Below are 24,761 nucleotides of genomic sequence, written 5' to 3' on the forward strand. Positions count from 1 at the left end.
ATTTTTTGCAATGCAACACTTTACCTGACAATTGTGCGGTCGTGCAAGGCTGTACACCAATAAAATTTATGTCCTTTTTACCCACAAATAGAGCTTTCTTTTGGTGGTATTTGATCACCTATGCAGTTTTTATTTTTTGCAATATAAACAAAAAAAGACTGACAATTTAAAAAACAAAACAATATTTTTTACTTTCTGCTATAAAACACATCCAATAAAAAAAATGTAAAAAATCAAATTAACCAATTTAGGTCAATATGTATTCTGTTACTTATTTTTGGTAAAAAAAAAATCCCAATAAGCGTATATTGATAGGTTTGAGCAAAAGTTATAGCGTCTACAAACTATAGGATATTTTTATTTATTTATTTTTTACCAGTAATGGTGGCGATCAGAGACTTCTAGGGAGACTGCGACGTTGTAGGACAAATCGGAACACTAATGCCCCATACACACGTGCAGATTATCTGCAGACTTTTGTCTGCAGACTTACCTTTTCTATGTAGTGCAAGGGCCTGCCGGATTGCATACAAATTGAAAGTATATATCATAGGTAAAAAGGCGCTGGTAATCTTAATATATCACGTGTTATAAAAATTAATAGGTGATTTAAAGTGTAATATATGTGATTAAAAATTGCTACAAATATATATATGATCTACTATTGGTGCAATTAGCAAAGAAAAGTGCATACCAGTGCAATTTCAATTCAGAAGTGTTTGTGCTTCTCAAAGTAAATTAATCCACAAAGGTGTGGATCAGTGAACCAATAAATAGATATATAAAGAATTCCATACAAAAATCACATAAGAATATATAAAAATATAAATATATAAATGTGCTCCAAGTAGTGTTTAAAAATCCAGGCAATAGCATGCAATCAAAATTGTGCTTGGTGGATTCTTATTAATCCCTTCACAGTGCTCCAGGTGCTGGGATGTGACAACCGTCAATTAAGAAGTGCTTGTGCTTCTCAAAGTAAATTAATCCACAAAGGTGTGGATCAGTGAACCAATAAATAAATATATAAAGAATTCCATACAAAAATCACATAAGGATATATAAAAAAAAAAAAAAAAAAAAAAAAAAAAAAAAAAAAAAAAAAAAAAAAAAAAAAAATCACATAAGAATATATAAAAAAGTATAAATATATAAATGTGCTCCAAGTAGTGTTTAAAAGTCCAAGCAATAGCATGCAATCAAAATTGTGCTTGGTGAATTCTTAATAATCCATTCACAGTGCTCCAGGTGCTGGGATGTGACAACCGTGGCCTCTTACCAGCTAGCAGCAGGTCACAAGGACCCCCAACGCCTGTGATCCCTTTATTGGGTGGATCAGACCTCTCCTCGATTGCTTGGATCTCTGGCTCCTATATTACTCGAGTTGGACCATGTAGTCCCCCCATACACATAAAGATATAGAAGAACAAATAGCCTCCAATAGTGAAATACTGTTTTATTCTCCAAAAAACATACACTATAAGGTGACAATTAGCCTCTTACTATTTGTTGTGCCCTCCTGGCACTGGGCAATTCGGCAGTACAAAATTGTTTTTTTGGGTCTTAGGAAGATATTCTCCGGGGATCTGCAGCACCCTGTATCTCCTTTCCCCCTTTCTTTGTATTGCAGCGGTGGATGTGTATCCCAGCCTCTGTTCCGAATGCCTCTGTGTGTTACTTCCGGGTTAGCATTGACCACAATGCATTTCGCTTAACGAGCGTCCTCAGGCAGTCTGTGCTGGCCCTGTCAGTCACATCTTAAGTATCGCTATCTCTATTATGATTGGCCGGTGTTTAATTTTGCTTTTGTAGCGCCATTCATTTATTTTTATTGACATTAAGTGCCGATCTGTATATTTAACAGGATGGTATCGATTTATTACGTGACCCTTTTATTTTATGTGTATTTGACATTTGCTGCAAATCGCCCGGGTATATTCCTATTCCCCGCATTATACAAACAGCAATTCACATCCAATAATTCTTAAAAACACATAATGTATTTCCCACAATTATAAAACTATTTATATCTAGTATTAAATCTTTATTAATAAAACATTATAAATAAAATTGAAATTAGACATTATAAAATAAAAAATAAAAAAATATATATCTTTAATTGACGCCATCTAGTGGTCATCTAATTTTTCCTACATTCTTTTTAGTGTAATTCGGGACTATAACTCCATCTAGTGGCCATATATAGGAACAATTATTTTTTATTTTATCATTCTTATGGACATAGATATTAATTTATAGGGACATATGCTTATTAAAAAGGTACAGTGTACATTATAAATTTTTTAAAATAATATTATCTATATAAAAATCCATAATTTGTAATTAAAAAAATATATATATAAAATGGATATATAAAATATAAATATGAGATATATTATCTAAAGGCAAGGGATATAATCAATTAAATTCCTAAAAATTATTTAAAAAGCAATTAAGGTCTATGTCTGCATTTAACCCCATGGGTTTTAATGTTTTTAGTCTATGGATCCATGCGGTTTCGTTCTGCGATATCATTTTTCGCATATCTGAGCCTCTCCAATGACTGAATATTTTGTCAATTCCACAGAACCAAAGGAGGGAGGGATCTTGGTTGTGGAAAATTCTGAAGTGATTGGACAGGCTGTGCTTTTTGAAGCCTTTCTTTATGTTATCGACATGTTCTCCTATCCTAATTGCTAAAGTGCGGGTCGTGCGTCCGATGTATTTTAATCCGCAAGGGCAAGTACACATGTATGTAACAAATCTAGTGTCGCAGGTGATGAATTTTTTAATCTCAAATTCCCGATTGTCCGCGGAGAAGAACTTGTGTTCAATCCTTTTCTTAAATCTGCTTGTCCTGCATGCTTTACATCTTCTGCACCTATAGAAGCCATTTTTTGCGAAAAACATTTGTGGTTTTTTTGGTGGGTCTGGAACATTTTTTGATAGGATATTCCGTAGTCCCGGGGCTCTTTTATAAATAAATTTTGGATTCTTTGGGAGGAGTGTTTTTAAAGTGTCATCCCTTAATAGGATGTGCCAATTTTTCTTTATGCATTTTTCAACCTCTTTGTATTGGGTGTTGAATCCCGTAATAAAAGCTAGTTCAAAGTTTGGGTTTTCTTTCTTCTTTTTCTTCTTATTCTTTAGGAGGTCTTCTCTCTTCAATTCGGATATTTTCTTTTGTGTGATTCTCAGGTCTTTCTCTTTGTATCCCTTTTCTCTGAATCTTTCTATTAATTTATCTGTCTGTGTATTGTAGTCTTTTAAATCTGTACAATTCCTTCTAATTCGGGTGAATTGCCCTTTTGGTATCGCTTGTATCCAAGCCGGGTGATGGCAACTCCTCTTAGAGATGTAGCCATTAGTATCCACCTTTTTAAAGAAGGTTCTGGTGTTTAAAGTGCCGTTGTGCTTAAAGATCTCCAAGTCGAGAAATTGCACTGTATTTTTGTCCATATTACCTGTAAATTTGATCTGATATTTGTTTTTATTCATTTTCTTGAAGAAATGTTCCAGGGATTCTTGCGATCCTTCCCACACAACCAAGATATCATCAAGATATCGGCGGTAATACTTCAGTTGTTGTGGAAGTTTTGAGTAGATATCCTCCTCTTCCCATTTGGCTAAAAATATATTTGCTACGCTGGGAGCATAACGTGCTCCCATAGCTACACCCTTTATTTGGTTATAGTACTCATTCTTATACCAAAAATGATGATTTGACATAGCCATATTCAGGCCTTCCAATAGGAAATCTCTTTGTGGTTCCTTTAAATTGGTGTATTTTTCTAAGGCCCATTTGATAGCCCTTGATGCATCCTTCTGTCTGATGTTCGTATATAATGATTCCACATCGATCGATGCCAATATTGTATTTTCGGTGATATTTATGTCCACTAGTGAGGTTAATGTTTCCTTGGTATCCTTTAAAAAGGATTTTCCAATAGCAGCTATAGGCTGAAAAAATGTATCCAAATATTCACCCATCCTAGCATATAAAGATTCTATGCCACTGATTATGGGTCTTCCCGGTGGCTGCTGTAGATTTTTATGAATCGGCACTTAATGTCAATAAAAATAAATGAATGGCGCTACAAAAGCAAAATTAAACACCGGCCAATCATAATAGAGATAGCGATACTTAAGATGTGACTGACAGGGCCAGCACAGACTGCCTGAGGACGCTCGTTAAGCGAAATGCATTGTGGTCAATGCTAACCCGGAAGTAACACACAGAGGCATTCGGAACAGAGGCTGGGATACACATCCACCGCTGCAATACAAAGAAAGGGGGAAAGGAGATACAGGGTGCTGCAGATCCCCGGAGAATATCTTCCTAAGACCCAAAAAAACAATTTTGTACTGCCGAATTGCCCAGTGCCAGGAGGGCACAACAAATAGTAAGAGGCTAATTGTCACCTTATAGTGTATGTTTTTTGGAGAATAAAACAGTATTTCACTATTGGAGGCTATTTGTTCTTCTATATCTTTATGTGTATGGGGGGACTACATGGTCCAACTCGAGTAATATAGGAGCCAGAGATCCAAGCAATCGAGGAGAGGTCTGATCCACCCAATAAAGGGATCACAGGCGTTGGGGGTCCTTGTGACCTGCTGCTAGCTGGTAAGAGGCCACGGTTGTCACATCCCAGCACCTGGAGCACTGTGAATGGATTATTAAGAATTCACCAAGCACAATTTTGATTGCATGCTATTGCTTGGACTTTTAAACACTACTTGGAGCACATTTATATATTTATACTTTTTTATATATTCTTATGTGATTTTTTTTTTTTTTTTTTTTTTTTTTTTTTTTTTTTTTTTTTTATATATCCTTATGTGATTTTTGTATGGAATTCTTTATATATTTATTTATTGGTTCACTGATCCACACCTTTGTGGATTAATTTACTTTGAGAAGCACAAGCACTTCTTAATTGACGGTTGTCACATCCCAGCACCTGGAGCACTGTGAAGGGATTAATAAGAATCCACCAAGCACAATTTTGATTGCATGCTATTGCCTGGATTTTTAAACACTACTTGGAGCACATTTATATATTTATATTTTTATATATTCTTATGTGATTTTTGTATGGAATTCTTTATATATCTATTTATTGGTTCACTGATCCACACCTTTGTGGATTAATTTACTTTGAGAAGCACAAACACTTCTGAATTGAAATTGCACTGGTATGCACTTTTCTTTGCTAATTGCACCAATAGTAGATCATATATATATTTGTAGCAATTTTTAATCACATATATTACACTTTAAATCACCTATTAATTTTTATAACACGTGATATATTAAGATTACCAGCGCCTTTTTACCTATGATATATACCTATTTATTGTTTTATTACAATTAAAAGGGCAGCAGGTTCAACAATCTTTTATTTAAAGGGCCAGGCGCCTTCTCTTTTCTTTTTATTACAAATTGAAAGTGTTTAGGTTTGACCTCATATTATATGGTTTTGGTAAGTCTGCAGACAAAAGTCTGCAGATAATCTGCACGTGTGTATGGGGCATTAGGGGTAGATTTACTAAAACTAGTGCACTCAGAATCTGGTACAGCTGTGCCCAGGAACCAATCCTCTTCTAACTTCAGCTTGTTCAATTAAGCTTTGACAAGAAAACCTGGAAGCTGATTGGTTTCTATGCAGAGCTATACACTCTCCAGCTTTAGTAAATGACCCACTAAGTGACACTTTTTTGAGGACCAGCGACATTAATACAGTGATCAGTGCTAAAAAAAAAAATATGCACTGTCACTGTACTAATGATACTGGCAGGGAAGGGGTTAACATAAGGGGGAGATCAAAGGGTTAAATGTGTCCTTAGGGAGTTCTTTCTAATGGTGTGGGGGATGCGTTACCTATGGGAAGACAGAAACACAGGATCTCTGTCTTCCCTTGTCACAGAACGATGATCTGCCTTACATAGGCAGACTGCCGTTCTACAAGAGGAGGAAAAACACAGTGCCTCTAAGTGCAGTAGTATGGATGCAGTTTAAAAAAGGTAAAAACGGGTACTCACATGGTAAAGTAAAAACAGTGATTGTAAAACATGATACTTCCACTCTGTATGTCCAAGAAAGGTCTGGCTGTATGTGCGTCTCTAATGTATCCGGCCGATGGCCGCACTGGCTGCTCAGTGTCGGTATGGAGATCGCTGGAAGCGGTCCTGCCTCTCTCGGGAACGATAGGCTGGTCCCGGAGGACATCGGATCCACTGGACCCCTTGATTGGCTCCTGCTGTGTCCAATCACAGCGGGAGCTGATCACTGGTAGCGCACGTGCGCACCACAGACCCAAAAGAGCGAAATCATGTACAGGTATGTGATTTCCCGCAGGAGAGTATATGTACGTGGGGCAGTTGGCATGTGGTTAAACTCAGTTATCACAATGTATCTACTACCATCATTTACAGTAGGCATCAGTGGGATCAATAGTGCTTACATATTCTCTAAACTAGGAACAAAAAATAAAATCACCTAAGGCCTCTTTCACACGGCCGCTCAGTTTTTTTCTTCCGCTCCGGCGCCTTTTTTTTTTTTTGCACAGACACGGATGACACTTGTGTCATCCGCTCCGTATGTCCGCATATCATCCAATCCGTTTGCGGATGATATACGGACATAATGTATGTCTATGGGCATTGCGGATGTCAGCGGATGACACCGCTGACATCCGCTTTTGCATCCGTTCCGTTTTTTAAACGGAAGAAAAATAGGGTTCTGTTCCGTTCCAAAAAGCGGAACAGAACTGAAAGGACGAAAATCGGATGTCCGCGGATGATCATCCGCTGACATCCGCAATGCCATTGACATGCATTATGTCCGTATATCATCCGCAAAAAAATAGGATGATATACGGACACACGGAACGCCAGTGTGAAAGAGCCCTATGAATAAACATCTACAAATAGGGATAAAGAATTGCAGTCACATATATAGGATAAAGAATTGCAGTCACATATATAGGATAAAGAATTGCAGTCACATATATAAAATGTCACATACCAAGAGATTAGAAATCATCAGCCATATAAAGTGAAGGATTTTGTGAAGTTGTTCTATTACCTACACAGACGCACTTCTGCACGCCACAATGCAGTTTATGGGGAAATTCTTAAAATAGATAACACTTTGTACAAACAGGAACTTGAACTTAAACCTCATAGTGAACATGCTGGTTTTCTATTCTCATGTATTTCCTTAACGCTAACATACAGACTGACCCCAAAGACTAGAGAATGACATCAACTGCACAACTGAAAGAGGACAACCATCTCCCATACAAACACATCCCACACTTATTGTTCTCCATCCCTCTCCATTATAGATTATAGAGCATTCTTTATTCTGCATACCTCTGCAATCCAACGCACCAACACAACCCAACGTACAGCGGTACACTAACACCACCACATTACTTCTACTGGTGGAGTCATCTCCTGGTCACTATCCCTGAAGCCTTCTTTCTTCCTCTCTCTCTTTTACCTGTGGAGTTTGTGATAACTGTTTTCCTCCCTCTAAGCTCGCCTGCAGAGCCCTCTCTGACAACCCCTCCCTTTTACCTGGATCCCAGGGACACCTGGCGTCAGGTAATCGTGACACAGCATCTGTGTAATACAAGGGCGTAGACTGAGTTCCACGGGGTATAGGGTGGGGCGTAGTGGGCATCACTCCTTACACACAGTTATCAAGAGGTCACACAATCTGCCATTTCATCCAGTATTTACTAAAAGCAGCATTTCCCATGACCTGTGTACACAAAACATGAATCCAGCCAACTGCTCGGAACGGAACACATTTTCCTGTCTTAGTTTTTTTTCTTTACAAGTTGTTTTTTCAATAGGATGATGAGAATGTGCACTATACGTATTTATATATACACAATTGAAAGTAATTACAGTCTGAACGTACAAACTTTGCACAATCAACATTGATTTACCAAAACTTTGTAATATGAGGACCTGCCTAATCTATCCAATCGATTTGTATCCAATCAGGCAGGCTCTTGCATTAAATAGTTGTTGTCAGATCTAAAAGGTGACTGTACAATCAGATTGTGGTGAGCTTAAAGGGGTTGTAAAGTTCTATTGCATTCTATGCATTAATATAAAAAAGCCTTCTGTGTGCAGCAGCCCCCCTAATACTTACCTGAGCCCAGAGGCGTAACTATAACCATCAGGGCCCCAGTGCAAGAAACCATGAAGGGCCCCCCCCCCCGGACCCCTGGCCAGGGCCCTTCACTTCAAGCCTGGAGCTCTTCCTACTGATCCTGGGGCCCTTTACTCTTGTTGCGGGGCCCTTTATTACGGTCCTGCAGCTGGACCCTTTCACAAAAGGAGGACAGTGATTTCTCTACATACTCCCCCCTCCGCCCCTCCTATCCAGGTGTACAGGGGACCACACAGGCCCCCTGGAGCATGGGCCCCGGTTGCAATTGCAACCTCTGCAACCCCTGTAGTTACGCCCCTGCCTGAGCCCCATCCCTATCCAGCGATATCCACGAGTGTCTCAGCCATCCGGGTCTCTCTCTCCTGATTGGCTAAGACACAGCAGCAGCGCTATTTTCTCCTGCTGCTGTCAATCAAACTCAGCCAATCAGGAGAGAGAGGGGGCAGGGCTGAAAGGCATTTACGTGTTTGAATTGATACACAGAGCTGCAGCTAAGCTCAGGTGCCCCCATAGCAAGCTGCTTGCTGTGGGGGCACTCGATAGGAGGGAGAGGCAAAGAACTTCAGCCAGGGACTCGAGAAGAGGAGGATCCTGACTACTCTGTGCAAAAAATTATATATTGGCGTTAATCGCCAACAGTACCTGTGCAAATGGCAAATTTATATATAAACGTGTAAAACCTATTTTAAATTAGATGTGTAGGATAAAACCATAAAGTGCTATGTATAGGTGGGAGCCATATAAAGGGGCTGCAGCTGAATCGTAAAAAATGGTATAAATACACCTAATAGGTGTACAAAGCCGCGCTCATCTAAAGTGCACTGTGTATAATAAATATACAAGCATTGTGATCTTTGGCAAATATAAATATGAATAAATAAATATAAAGTGCTTCAACAATGGTTTGCATTGTTGGATTTGTTGATGTGTAGGAGTTACCCTTGTCTAGTTTATAAATATAAATTATAAATATATATATATATTTTTTAAGTTATCACATAACCTCTGTTCTCACTTGCATAAGAGGTTTAGAGATGTGGGGGTGAAGAGTGATGAGTACAGGGGGGTATGTCAGCAGGAGGCAGAGAAAGAGCAATACACTGATCCTCTCAGTGAAGAGCTGTGCAGGGGGAAGTGTCAGCACAAGTCTTCGCCATTGGAGAACAGGTAGGCTGTGCTCCCAGCACAGGCAGAAAACTCACCACGCTGGAAACGATGTGCTTCCTCCATGCCGAATGAGATCAGTTTGATATTGCAAAGCACAGGGACTGGCAGGATCACAGCCTCATAACTGTATATCCGCAGAGTGAGATCTAAAAACTGCTGCCGCTGACAGTTAGTCTTAGGAGATTTGACGTGAGAGTTAAGCCCCGTACACACGTACCGATCGTCGGCCGACCGATCGGCCGTCTTTTGTCTGAGGGCTGTCTTGTCTGTTGAAAACTGCAAAAGACTGCACACGAATTTTGTCGGCCAACAACAGCCGACTGCAGGAGTGATGTCATGTGATGGTTAACTTTCCTGGTCTTTTTTCTTTTCTGAGCATGCCCAGTCTTGCAAATCTGCTGTCTGTCGGCCGAATTCTGTACTGACTGGCGAACAATCAGCCGTTCTGGTGTCGGCATACAAAAATTTTAATGCTTGCACGACAAGTGCGCTGTCGGCTGTCGGAAGCATCATACTAACAAGCCGAAAATCGGCCGATCGTTCGGCGGCCGAATCTTTTCGGCCGACAATCTGCACGTGTGTACGGGCCTTTAGTGATGTCACTATTGTGCTGTTCACTGTTCTCCTTGCTGGAGACTGACATGACAAAGCCATGGCTCTGCCAAAATAGCCACCTCCACACAGAGACAGTGCAGAACAAGGCATGGTAAGACAGTAATGGGGAAACGATCTGCAGGGAGACCAAAGCTAATACTGGGTGCCTTTGGTCTCTGCCTGAATTTGTTCACATCTCCCAGAAATTAGATACTCTTTACCACTTGCTGACCATATAACCTAGATATACAACGGCAAGGCAGCTTGGTTGCGCCAGGTCACTTACCAAGTACGTGATATGACACTTCTGGGTAGGGGGTGCGTGTGCCGCCGGTCACTCAGTCGTGCTGTGATTGCACACAGTAGATGTCAATCACCTGGTGCAAACCAATGAATAACTGCCGACATCCGGCAATCGTCACAAATTTACTCAGGAAAGGGCTCTGCCTATGTAAACAAGGCAGAGCCCTGTGCTGTCAGCTGGGAAGTATTAGATTTTCTTTTCCTGCAAAGAAGGGAATAAAAGCTATTACTTCCCCGGAACCTCACATAGTACACCAAAACACTGGCTTGGCACACAGTTCACCCTTTGATCGCCCCTGATGTTTAACCTTTTCCTAGCCAGTGTCATTCGTACAGTGACAGTGCATATTTTTTAGATTTCTGATCACTTTATTAGTGTCACTGGCCCCTAAAAAGTGTCAGTTAATGTCTGAATGTCCACCACAGTATCGCAGTCCCGCTATAAGTTGCTTATCGCCGCCATTACTAGTAAAAAAAATTAAATAGATACAAATTCCAATATATATCCCACAGTTTGAAGATGCTATAACTTTTGCACAAACCAATCAATTTACACTTATTGGGATTTTTTTTCCCTAAAATTATGTAGCAGAATAAATATTGGCCTAAATTTATCAAGAGATTAGATTTTTTTTACATTTTCTTAATTGAATATGTTTTGTAGCAGAAAGTAAAATATATTGTTTTTCTATTCAAAATTGTCTCTTTTTTTTGTTAATAGCGCAATAAAATAAAAACTGCAGTGGTGATCAAATACCACCAAAAGAAAGCTCTATTTGTGGGGAAAAAAAGACATAACTTTTATTTGGGTAGAGCTTCACACGACTGCGCAATTGTCAGTGAAAGTAACGCAGTGCAATTTAACAAAAAATGGCCTGGTCATGAAGGGGGGTAAATCTCCCGGAGGTCAAGGGGTTAAAGACTTAAAAGAAGTTGTAAAGTCAGAAGTTTTTTTTTATCTTAATGCGTTCTATGCATTAGGATAAAAAGCCTTCTGTGTGAAGCAGCCTTCCCAGCACCCCCTAATACTTACCTCACCCCCATCTCTGTCCAGTGATGAACACGAGTCCCTCGGCCGTTTGGAACTGTCCCTCCTGATTGGCTGAGACACAGCCGTGGTGCCATTGGCTCCTGCGGCTGTCAATCAAAGTCAGTTAGCCAATCAGGGGAGAGAGGGGGCGGGGCCGAACAGCAGCTCCGTGTCTGAATGGACGCACGGAGCTGCAACTCGGCTCGGGTGCCTCCATAGCAAGCTGCTTGCTCTTGGGGCACTAGACAGGAGGGAGGGGCCAGGAGCTCCAGCCAGGGACCTGAGAAGAGAAGGATCTGGGCTGCTCTGTGCAAAACCAACTGCACAGAGTAGGTAAGTATGACATGTTTGTTATTTAAAAAAAAAAAAAACAGACTTTACAATCCCTTTGATGGTTACATAAAGCTAGTATATGACCAACAACACTAATCTACCAAATATGTTACTCATAATGTTCACAAATCAATAGAGCAAGAGTCATTATTACATAATGGCATGATTATGTTTAAGTTAAAAAAATGCTTACTATATCTTGAATAAAACAACATTGGCCCCAAACCCTTTCAAACCCTTTCACAAGGTCTCTGACAACCCGCAACATTGTGGGTGCTTCACATTAGTAGAAACTGGTCTTTTTAAAAATCTTTAAAAGATGGTCCCTTTAAAATTCTGTCGTGCCATAGCCAGTAATTTAGTACACAGTGCTGTTGGAAATCCATATGCATTACCCTGTATTACCTTTGGCCCAGCTTTTTAGCAGATCTAGCATACATGCCTCATTATCACTCTTGACTGTACAATAAAAGATATAAATGTGGATTTCCCTTCCTGTCAACGATAACTCTTACTGGGTTAAAGTGTATGTAAAGCTCCAGCTCTGTGAGGCTGGCGACACACTATACAATTTTTATACAATTTTCTTGTACAACTTTCCTTTAGATTTACCAAAGCCATATAATAGGAGGTCAAACCTAAACACTTTCAAATTGTATTAAATCAGGCAGGCCCTTGCACTACATGGTTAACCGCCTTAGCGGTAAACCCGAGCGTGACTCGGGGTAGGAATTTTCTGCTATTAGCGGTATCCCCGAGTCACGCTCGGGGTCAATGGGCAGAGCTTTGCAGACAGCGCAGCGGAGCGTCTCTTACCTTATCCTGGCGATCCAGCGATGAGCTCTCATTGCTGTGACCGCCAGCGAGATCTCCGCCGCTCGTCTGTCGGTAGGAGGACTTCCTAGTTCCGTTCCCTGCAGCAGCAATGCTGCATGGGAGCGGAACTAGGGAGGGAAATTCAAAAAAAAAAAAAAAAAAATAAAAAAAAAAAACGTTGCACAAAACACATAACACATTTTATATTATATATATGCATATATATATATGCATATATATATATATATATATATGCAAATATATATATATATATATATATATACATATATATATATGTATATATATATATATATATATATATACCTATATACACACACACACACATATATATATATATATATATATATATAAAATTATATTATTGATTCGATTATAATTCATGCGTTATATATATATATATATATATACACACACACGTATATATATATATATATATATATATATATATATATATATATATATATATATATCTATATACACACATATATATATAATATATAGCGCATGAATTATAATCTAATCAATAATACAATTTTATTATATATATTATATATTAAATAATAAAATAATATTATTGATTCAATTATAATTCACTTGTTTGTGTTTCAAATTTATCACATCTGGGATGTCTACTAGAGTCTTGTTTTGGTCAGGTTTAAGTCAGTAATTACTAAGAATTGTAGGCCTATAATACATAACGCCAAATTTCCATGAAAAGAATTGTACCGCTTTTGGAACAGAATTCCTGACAGAATCATACCGCCAGGGAGGTTAAGGGAAATCTAAAGAAAATTTAACAACAAAAATTGTATGTGTATCTAGATTGACCTTCACTTCGTTCTGACTGCAGTTTCACCGGACTGGGAATGTGAGGTGGTAAGCACAAGACCTCATTCAAACAGGCATACTGATCCATAAGCATGTGTGAAGGGGCCATCACGGGTGTCCCTGTTCAAATCAGTAACCGATGGCCAACTGCACAGACCTGCACAGATCTCCATGCACTTCCCAGACAGACAGATAGACTGCATTCTGATCTGTGCATCAGACACGCATATGTGTACACTCCGGAGAAGCACGTGGAGACCTGTGCAGCTGGCTGTAGGGTGACCACGTGTTCCAGATTGCCCAGGACAGTCCAGCATTTTGCAGGTCGGTCCCGGGTCCTGGGACACTTCATTCCGAGACAATGCAGTGTCACGGTATGAAGCTGACACAACCAATGCAGCTGTTCCCAATTCTGCATCAATGCACAGAGAACGGATGCATCGATTGCTGATGATGTCATCCCGGCGCGCTGCGCCCTGCCTCTCCTGGAGAAGCACAACAAGAGGTGGGTAAGCCCCCCTACCCTTTATAGTTGGGCGCTTTCACACATTTGTATTCCTTTAGTAGTCTAAAGTATGTTTTTTTTTTTTTAATATGCAACTTTAGTGCCTTAGATAAAAAGAGCATTTGTTAGCCTAGCATTGAAAGAACACCTACACTCTTTGAATCTATGTGTCTGCCTGAAACTGCAATGCTAGGCTCACACACATTAAACAAATGCCTTTTCTATCTAAGGCACTAAAGTTGCATTTAAACCCCGATCCGCTCTCAAGGACGCCCACCCACCGACTGCATTGAAAGTCAAGTGACACTTCCTAAGGGGCGGTGCCACCAGGCGATATCATATAGTGGCACCGCCCCCTTGTAACGTCACCGACCGGTGCATGCTGGGGGGGGGGGGGGGTCCTTGAATGGCAGTTTGGAAATGTGGTCACCCTAGCTGGCCTCTTGTCATTGATTTGAACAGGATGCTTGCGCACATCTACTTGAAAACACCTGGGCATCCTGTGCAGTGGAAGACCTCTTCACACAGGCATATGGATCAGTACACACATGTGACTGAGGGCTAAATCTGTGGCAGTAAGTGTATGTAGCACTGCCCCTGTAAGGACTGCTAAATATCCACTCTGCGGGTCCCTCCTGGTTACCAACACCCGGTTAACAACAAATGCAATTCTTACATTCCTCTTGGCTCTTCACTCCATTAAACAGTCCAGGGGTGTTTGGTTGTTTTGGTTGTTTATTTTGGGGATAGGAGAAGGAAATAGTGGGATACTCCAATTTAACTTTTCACAATATCTGAGGACTTCTATCTTCTACTTCACTTGTAGATATGGAAAAGCCAGGCTGTTAATTTATCCTGCCCCTTTAGATGAATGAGATTAAGTCTCTTGCTTTCTCTCAAGATGACTTGGTGGACAATATACTATTGTATCTTCAGGATACTCCCCCTAGCACGCTCTTTCTGCTAACACCTGTCCTCTGACTATACTACGGCAGAGGTGGCCCCCCTCAGGTCAAGCCCCTTGACACAAGTCCCTGTACTCATGATACTGCGGCCACAGGGTCTCTAGTGTCTCCCCTCTCAGTCAGTTTCCCAGGACCTCTGGGTTCAGCTCCTCTCAACCGCTCCTCTGGCCCTCAGGTCGCGCTCCTGCGACCACATGGAACCTCTACAGAGGAAGAGGCAGCCCTCCCTCCCTCTGGGACTCTGCTGTCCAACAAAAGACCCAGAGCACATGTGCTCCTGGCTTTTATACAGTATCCCAGCATGCACCGAGGTGACCTGCCCTCTGCCAATCATCAGGACTGTATCAAAAGCCTATACACCCATTCATCAGGTTTCTTCTCACTGTCCAACATGCCTCCCTATTGGACCAGCATGAAACACTCCCCAGACTAAATAAATTGCATACTGAACACAATGAGCAGACCTCACTAACAGATCCTGCTCTCTGGTAGGCAGAGAACAATATAGATTTACCTGCAGCCCCTCTGGTAAGCAGACCGAGCTCAAAACTATACTCTCTCGCTAGAATCTACCTAGTAGGGTACTACACTCACTCCCCGCCAAAAATTAGCCATGTGATCACTGGCTCTGGGCAGCCGCCCCTACAAAAATTCTTTGTACAAAGAATTTACAGAGTATCCCACAAACCTGGAAAAGGAGAAAAGGGGAAGTAACATATGTACAGGGCCAAGGGGCATACCCCATATGTGGCCAGTGAATACAATAAATTACGTAGAAAAATATATGACTCTGTACAAATATTCACACATTTATGTACATTATGTACAAGGTGAATTTAGACCAATGCCCTCCCCCACCAAACAAAAATCTGCTTGACAGGTTAAGACATTACCCTATCTAGCTAACTGAATACAATATCTACATTGTATAAAAATGTACATTGAGTAGTGGAGGACCTATCCAGACCCGGAAGTCCCATGCAAGCCTGCAAGGGGAACAAAGGTTAGGCACAAAAATGTACATTGTTACCTAGTCATGGTGAGACTGCCCTCTCCTTAGAGGCGACCTTCTCACCGACATTATCTCTAACTGTGACATTCTCATAGAGATCTTCATCACTCCAGGGCCCCTAAGGGCACCCTTGACTCAACGTTCTGTTGTGTACCTGTAATAGACAACAAACAGATCCTGCCAAGCTGACTATCTAAAACGTCACCACTGATTCCTACTGAGAATCATATTTTTGACTAAATAATATGCACAGTCCCTCTCAACAAGTTCAGAATGAAGAAATGCGGAGTCCACCCGACTAGTGTTCACAGTGTACTCTCCTTCTGTAACACAGAGGCAACACATCTTCTTCTGCGACAAGCTATTTTGCTGGAGCCTGAGCAAACTTGTCTAACTTGTGAGTTTCTGGGAATCTCTTCAAGGGGTCCTTCACTCTGACATCCCCTTCTCTGAAGAGACAATGAGCCTCTACCTCCTTTTTCCAAGGTAGCAACTCACACAAATTTCTTTCAACCGGCCCAGTGGCCTGACAGGATCTTCACAAAGTGTCCTTTGAGCAAAGTATCTTTGAAAAGCGTCCTCTTCTTCTGTACCTCAACTATCCTGGCCTGTTGGCCCAAACTCTTCGCAAACTATCTCTAGTAACAGCAAGTGATCCTGGCCCATTGGCCCAAGGGATCTTGGCAAGGTGTCTTGTAGACACAGCTTACTGTATAAAGCTGTAGCACAGAGTACTGACCAAAGTTCTTTAAATAGGAAGTCTTTGTAAACTAGCACATGAAACTGCACAGTAGTAGTTGTTTCGCTGGATCCCAATTCCTCTTGCAAGGATAGAAGGTAAAGGGAATTTAGAAATAGGGCCTCCGGCCCCAACAACATATTTTTAAACTGGTGAAACCTCTTCGGGCACTCTAGCCCCTTTTTAGCAACTTCACATCACTTGATGCACATCCAGGCTAACTAGCCTCATAACACTAGACTCTCCCAGCAGAGATGGTAATTCTGCATCCTCAGCAGTAATAGTCAGGATGGTGTATCTGAACAATCTTCCCTGCAGAATCCTGAACTCGAACAGCCCAAGCCTGGCCTGTTCCGTTTGGGCGATGAACTTCCACACGGTCAATATGAATGGATCGCCCCAAGTTCCAATTAGCCTTCACAGATAAGAAGGTGTCCTGGTCCAGATGAAGCTATTCGATTCCCCTGCGAAACGCGTTGACATCACTAGTGGACGTGATACCGCAATTTAGGTCCCCGTCAGATGGCGGGCTGCGGAGAACGTGGCGAACGCTACACTATCTTCTCACTACTGATGAATTGGTAGAGACATTAACATCAGAACTTCCACCTCAAGCATTTATTTGCACTGCATTCACTCGTCCCTTGGAAAGGAAAAGACAAGACATCTTTAGCTACCAGTTAGAGGTATTTATTCAACTATATACGTGAGAGCCCTTCAAATAACTGCACATATGTAGCAACAGCTACCATTGTTATGGCTATCATTATCACGGATACAACTACCTCACTGTTAATGAATCACTGATATTGTGAAGTGTTACTTTATCTCAGACGTACATATACACAGTTGCTGTGCCCACATTTCAAATGAGGAGTGGATGTAGGTTTTCAATCAGCCAATTTACATGAGAAGATAATTTACCCCATCATTTTGGACATTTATGATGAATCCATTGGTGCTTTTCATGGAATGGAATTTATATATTAACACTGGATTTATTCAAAACTTTATTCCCAATTCCCTTTTTCCTTAATTCCACTTCAAATAGGAATCTTGTTCTCCCCCATATACCTCCACAATTCAATGCAGCTCGAGCTTCAAGGGGACTTGCATTTAGAGGGTAACATTTTCAATTTTGTGTTTATACGGCGGCAGCCGTGGATATCCCTCTAGATGCAAGCAGCATCCGGTACCGGCCATTTCTAATTGTTGTTTTTAGTTTTGTCTTGTCTTCAGTAATTGTTGCAGTGACTATGTCAAAATATTTTGTGTTCTATATCCATTTGATAGCTATCTAATAAATACAATTTATATCAAGAACGCTCTCTATTGATGGGATTTTCTCCTTTTGCCAATATTGAGCTGACTCTATAATCACTTTGTCCTGGGGTCTATACAGGATACTTGCTGGCATCGAGAGAACCTTGGAAGTCTCTGTCAGTCTCCTCTTCCAGGCGGGGTATGTAGGGTCTCCTCCTTCTGGATGAGACTGGCATAGGCCTAATTCTGATCCCGAGCCCGGGTGTAGGTACGAGTTAGGCCTCACAGAATCCTAAGTTCCTGGCACACTGCACATGAATGACAACCCCCTCATTCTCATCATCCCCGATGGGCACCAATCGCACTCCTGTGTCCCACAGGATCAAGTTTGGTGATTCCGCCTGCTCCTTTAGGTACTCCGCCAACACGTGGGATAGCCCCTGTGCTCCGGCTCAATCCAGCATCTGCCATCTTGCTCCTCCACACACGTGTCTGCTCCTCAGCTACACCCGATGGTGGAAGTGGTGTCTCAGCTCTCTTCCTCCACTCGGATTGGCGGCTCACAGGCGATGACTTCGCCCACGACTCCAGACTAGCTGACTCTCTGGCGGTGGCTCCTCCTGTAAGGCAGATCTCTTTAGTGCGCACTTTCCTGTGCGGTGCAGAAACCCCTTCGCCGCTGCCACAACTCTGTTCAGCCAGCACGAATGGTACTGCATTGCAGACTGTGTTCACCGACACACGCCACATCTGCCCCTTCTGTACCTGAGCCTCAGTTGCACTTCTTCCTTCACAAGCCAACGATCTCCTGTACTGACAATGAAAATTGGCCCGCTGTCATTTACTGCACGGTCCACATATTTCTTCACAATACATGTACAGACATGACCCCCGACGCACCGATCCCTGCGTCCCAGGTCACTGCTTTCTCCATCAACACTTGAAAGCACACTTGCACCGATTACTGTAAAGGAGACACAGTTCTCCTGTACAATACAGCACATTCCTTCTCCATCAACTCTTCAGCACTTTAGTTGGAAAAACATACTGTTTCTTTGGTAAATGTCCATCTGTTGCCCATAGCAACCACTACGGTGGTCATGACTTATCAACGCAATTTCACTGATTACTGTAGAGCAGATATTACTTTCTTCACTCACACTCCAGCACATTACTTCAAAAGTCATGGCATTACTTGGTGCGACCACTTGGCCATTGCCGGTAGCAACCGTTGCTGTAACCCAGGGGTACATCCTGAGCGATGCCCCAAAATATAGCACTGCCCCCTTAAGGACTGCCAAATATCCACTCTGCGGGTCCCCCCCCCCCCCCTTGGTTACCAACACCGGTTAACAACAAATGCAATTCTTACATTCCTACATTCTTACACACACATATATATATATATATATATATATATATATATATACAGTATCTCACAAAAGTGAGTACACCCCTCACATTTTTTGTAAATATTTTGCTTTATCTCTTCATATGACAACACTGAAGAAATGACACTTTGCTACAATGTAAAAGTAGTGAGTGTACAGCTTGTATAACAGTGTAAATTTGTTGTCCCCTCAAAATAACTCAACACACAGCAATTAATGTTTAAACCGCTGGAAAAAAAGTGAGTACACCCCTAAGTGAAAATATCCAAATTTGACCCAATGAGCCATTTTCCCTCCCTAGTGTCATGTGACTCGTTAGTGTTGCAAGGTCTCAGGTGTCAATGGGGAGCAAGTGTGTTAAATTATGTGTTATTGCTCTCACTCTCTCATACTGGTCACTGAAAGTTCATCATGGCACCTCATGGCAAAGAACTCTCGGAGGATCTGAAAAAAAGAATTGTTGCTCTACATAAAGATGGCCCAGGCTATAAGAAGATTGCCAAGACCCTGAAACTGAGCTGCAGCATGGTGGTCAAGACCATACAGCGGTTTAACAGGACAGGTTCCACTCAGAACAGGCCTCGCCATGGTCGACCAAAAAGGGGTTGAGTGCACATGCTCAGCGTCATATCCAGAGGTTGTCTTTGGGAAATAGAGGTATGAGTGCTGCCAGCATTGCTGCAGAGGTTGAAGGGGTGGGGCGGTCAGCCTGTCAGTGCTCAGACCATACGCTGCACACTGCATCAAATTGGTCTGCATGACTGTCATCCCAGAAGGAAGCCTCTTCTAAAGATGATGCACAAGAAAGCCCACAAACAGTTTGCTGAAGACAAGCAGACTAAGGACATGGATTACTGGAACCATGTTCTGTGGTCTGATGAGACCAAGATAAACTTATTTGGTTCAGATGGTTTCAAGCGTGTGTGGCGGCAACAAGGTGAAGAGTACAAAGACAAGTGTTTTGCCTACAGTCAAGCATGGTGGTGGGAGTGTCATGGTCTGGGGCTGCATGAGTGCTGCCAGCACTGGGGAGCTACAGTTCATTGAGGGAACCATGAATGCCAACATGTACTGTGACATACTGAAGCAGAGCATGATCCCCTCCCTTCAGAGACTGGGCCGCAGGGCAGTATTCCAACATAACAACCCCAAACACACCTCCAAGACGAACACTGCCTTGCTAAAGAAGCTGAGTGTAAAGGTGATGGACTGGCCAAGTATGTTTTCAGACCTAAACCCTATTGAGCATCGGCGGTGCATCCTCAAATAGAAGGTGGAGGAGCGCAAGGTCTCTAACATCCCCCAGCTCTGTTATGTCGTCATGGAGTAGTGGAAGAGGACTTTAGTGGCAACCTGTGAAGCTCCGGTGAACTCCATGCCCAAGAGGGTTAGGGCAGTACTGAAAAGTAATTGTGGCCAAACAAAATATTGACACTTTGGGCCCAATTTTGACATTTTACTTAGGGGTGTACTCACTTTTGTTGCCAGCAGTTTAGACATTAATGGCTGTGGGTTGAGTTATTTTGAGAGGACAGCAAATTAACACTGTTATACAAGCTGTACACTCACTACTTTCCATTGTAGCAAAGTGTCATTACCTTCAGTGTGGAAGATATAATAAAATATTTACAAAAATGTGAGGGGTGTACTCACTTTTGTGAGATACTGTCTATACCTGTATATATAAAAACTCACCGGCCACTGTATTAGATACACCTGTTCAATTGCTTATTTACACAAATTGCAAATCAGCCAATCACATGGCAGCAACTCAATGCATTTAGGTATCTAGACATGGTGAAGACGACTTGATGAAGTACTCCAAACTGAGCATCAGAATGGGGAAGAAAGGGGATTTAAGTAACTTTGAACTTGGCATGGTTGTTGGTGCCAGACGGGCTGGTCTGAGTATTTCAAAAACTTCTGATCTACTAGGACTTTCATGCACAACCATCTATAAGGTTTACAGAGAAAGGGTAAAAAAAAAGAAAATATCCAGTGAGCTGGCTTTTTTCAGCGGGAACACAGTTCCGGCACCTCTAACATTGCATGTATGTAATAGCAAGGGGTGCTGGGATATGTTGGAGGATCTATTGATGCTAGCTGTTGGGGGATCTATTGTTGCTGGAAGGGGTCTATAGTTGGGAGGGTCTGTTGTTGCTGGTGGGGGATTCTCTGTTGCTAGGGGATCTACTGTTGAGGCAGATGTCTATTGTTGCTGGGGGATCTACTGTTGAGGGAGGGGTCTATTGTTGCTGGGGGGATCTACTGTTGAGTGTGAGGTCTATTGTTGCTGGGCCCTGAAGGGTCTACTGATGTTGGCTGCTAGGAGATATATTTTTGCTGGGAGGGGGGGGTCTATTGTTGCTATAGTGAATCTTTTGTTTTGGTGTAAGCATCTATTGTTGCTGGGGGATCTTTTGTTGCTGAAGCCATCTATTTTACTGCTTTTCTTGTTATAGTAAACAAATTCCACACAAATTACCTTGCAGCACCAAAAAATTATGTTGTATTCTCTAAAAGGAGCGGTACTGGGAGATGGCTGGGGGTAGAACCAATGGATGTGCTCAAAGGTAGGGGGCAGAGAAAAGGGGTGATTTAGAAGTGGGGGGGAGAGGGGGTACCTGCACCTTATCTCTAAGAAAAAAACCATGAATATATATATATATATATATATATATATATATATATATATATATATATATATATATGTAAAAATATATACAGGGCTCAAAATTTAAAGTCCTGAGCTACTAGCCAGGCCTTAAGGGTTACTTGCCACCAGTTGCCCCACCCAACTCCTACTCTGCCCCGCCCCTAATTCCGCCCCTAAACACGCCCTCATAAATTATCTCATAAAATTACACTGTTAAATGTTTTTGCATTAATGCAGAAGTTCCAAAAATAAATATTAATAACAACCTTTTCAGTGCCCATCAGTGCAGCCTCATCAGTGCCCATCAAGGGTCTGGGGGGCTGAAGAGCACTGGGGAGGGGCTGGAGGGGGGCTGAAGAGCACTAAGGGGCTCGAGGGGGGGCTGAAGAGCACTGGGGGGGCTGAAGAGCACTAAGGGGCTGGAGGGGGTGCTGAAGAGCACTGAGGGGCTGGAGGGGGTGCTGAAGAGCACTGGGGAGGGCTGGAGAGCACTGGGGGGGGGCTAGAGGGGGGGCTGAAGAGCACTGGGGGGGCTAGAGGGGGGGCTGAAGAGCACTGGGGGGGCTGGAGAAGGGGGGGGCTGTACAGCACTGGGGAGCCAGCAAATGAAAAAAAAAGTTGGATAGGAGGAGCGGTGGGGTGGCTGCATATAGAGGAATTGATCTTTCCATATTCCTCCTGCAAGCGCTGAATGCCTGCAGAGAGGAGAATCGGGCATCCAGCGGCTGCAGGAGGAATATGGAAAGATCAATTCCTCAATATGCAGCCGCCCCACCGCTCCTCCTATCCAGTCACACAGAGAGGCTGCTCAATCCTTGGGCACTCACCTTCTTCCAGCCCCCGCGAGCAGCGCAGCACAGATGGAGGGAGCAGCTGCCTTAACATGAGGAGATGATCGGCATGAGTACCGGCTTGACACCCCCATTGGTATGCCACTGCTGGCCGGATAATGTCAGGGTGCGGATCATCCAACTGTAACAGCTTTAATTGTAATTGCCGGGCGCTCGGTGACACACACAGTCCCGCCTCCTAGCCCGGCTTCTTTGATAGATGTCAAACGTCCTGGTTGGCCAGGTGTTCTGTCCATCAAAGAAGCCGGGCTAGGAGGTGGGACTGTGTGTGTCAGCGAGCGCCCGGCAATTACAATTAAAGCTGTTACAGTTGGATGATCCGCGCTCTGACATTATCCAGTCCGTCAGGTGGCTGGTTTTCCTTTCCTCTCGCTCTCGGAGCTCGCCCTACATAATATTCCATTCGCAAAATGAGAGCAGGCGAGTAGAAAATTTGAGGGCTGTATATATATATATATATATATATATAGACACTCATTGCTTATTACTTTACATCAGCCCTGTGATCTCTTTCCTGGTAAAACATTGGCAACAAATTGATTTTTATCTGCCAGACCAGCATATAACTTGTCACGTGGAAACCCTAACTTCCTTGTACTGTTTTGTTAAACCCCAAACCAGTTCTTAAAGTGTATTTAACATTTTGCAGCCACATTGGGATAACACCTATTATATACACTGCTCAAAAAAATGAAAGGAACACTTTTTAATCAGAGTATAGCATCAACTCAATTAAACTCCTGGGATATTGATCTGGTCAGTTAAGTACCAGAGGGGGTTGTTAATCAGTTTCAGCTGCTTTGGTGTTAATAAAATTAACAGGTGCACTAGATGGGCAACCACGGGACAACCGCCAAAACAGGAATGGTTTTAATGGGGGAGGCTGACATTTTTTTGCCCTATTCCTTTTTTTTTTTTTTTACTGTTTTTCACTCATTTTGGCCAGGGTCAGTGTCACTACTGGTAGCATGAGGCGATACCTAAACCCTATAGAGGTTGCACAGGCAGTCCATCTCCTCCAGGATGGCACATCAATACGTGCCATTGCCAGAAGGTTTGCTGTGTCTCCCAGCACAGTCAAGAGCATGCAGGAGATTCCAGGAGACAGGCAGTTACTCCAGGAGAGCTGGACCGGGCCAATGAAAGGTCCTTAACCCATCAGCAGGACTGGTATCTGCTCCTTTGCGCAAGGAGGAACAGGAAGAGTACTGCCAGAGCCCTAAAAAATTACCTCCAGCAGGCCCCTGGTGTAAATGTCTCTGACCAAACAATCCGAAGCAGTCTTCATGAGGGTGGTCTGGGAGCCCGACGTCCTCTAGTGGGCCCTGTGCTCACTACCCAGCACTGTGGAGCTCGATTGGCATTTGACATTGAACACCAGAATTGGCAGGTCCGCCACTGGCGCCCTGTGCTTTTAACAGAGGAGAGCAGGTTCACCCTGAGCACATGTGACAGACGTGAAAGGGTCTGGAGAAGCCATGGAGAACGTTATGCTGCCTGTAACATCATTCAGCATGACCGGCTTGGTGGTCAGTCAGTGGTGGTCTGGGGAGGCATATCAATGGAGGGACACACAGACCTCTACAGGCTAGACAATGGCACCCTGACTGCCATTCGGTATTGGGATGAAACCCTTGGGCCCATTGTCAGACCCTACACTGGTGCAGTGAGTCCTGCGTTCCTCCTGGTGCACAACAATACCTGGCTTTATGTGTCGTGAGCATGCAGCCAGTTCCTGGAGGATGAAGGAATTGATACCATTGAATGACCCCCATGCTCACCTGACTTAAATCCAACAGAACACCTCGGGGACTGGGGCATTATGTTTCGGTCCATCTGATGCCGCTAGATTGCACCTCAGTCTGTTCAGGAGCTCAGTGATGCCCTGGTCCAAATTCTGGGGGGAAAAACCCCAGGACACCATCCATCGTTTCATTAGGAGCATGCCCTGACATTGTCAGGCATGCATCCAAGCACATGGGGGCCATACAAACTACTGAGTACCATTTTGCAACATTTCAGCAAAATAGACTAGCCTGCTGCATCATTTTTTCACTTTGATTTTTGGGGTGTCTGTGAATTCAGCCTTCTGT

At 42.6% G+C, this 24,761-nt stretch overlaps 1 protein-coding gene across 5 annotated transcripts in view; it reads right to left on the reverse strand.

Annotated features, from left to right (window-relative positions):
- SLC16A5 (solute carrier family 16 member 5) overlaps positions 1–24,761 on the reverse strand; it is a 134,634-nt gene that overhangs the window by 57,656 nt on the left and 52,217 nt on the right. The window contains exon 1 of one of the 5 annotated variants that reach the window (XM_082272359.1): positions 7,588–7,682. The exons of 3 other annotated variants lie outside the window; for them this stretch is intronic. The gene's annotated coding sequence lies outside the window, so the exon portion shown is untranslated. Of the gene's footprint in view, positions 1–7,380; positions 7,525–7,587; positions 7,683–24,761 lie in introns of those variants that run through there. One more of the 5 variants, XM_082272355.1, reaches the window with a different exon arrangement.

The sequence above is a fragment of the Pelophylax lessonae genome (genome assembly GCF_965119305.1).
Source record: "Pelophylax lessonae genome assembly, chromosome: 11".
Taxonomy (NCBI): domain Eukaryota; kingdom Metazoa; phylum Chordata; class Amphibia; order Anura; family Ranidae; genus Pelophylax; species Pelophylax lessonae.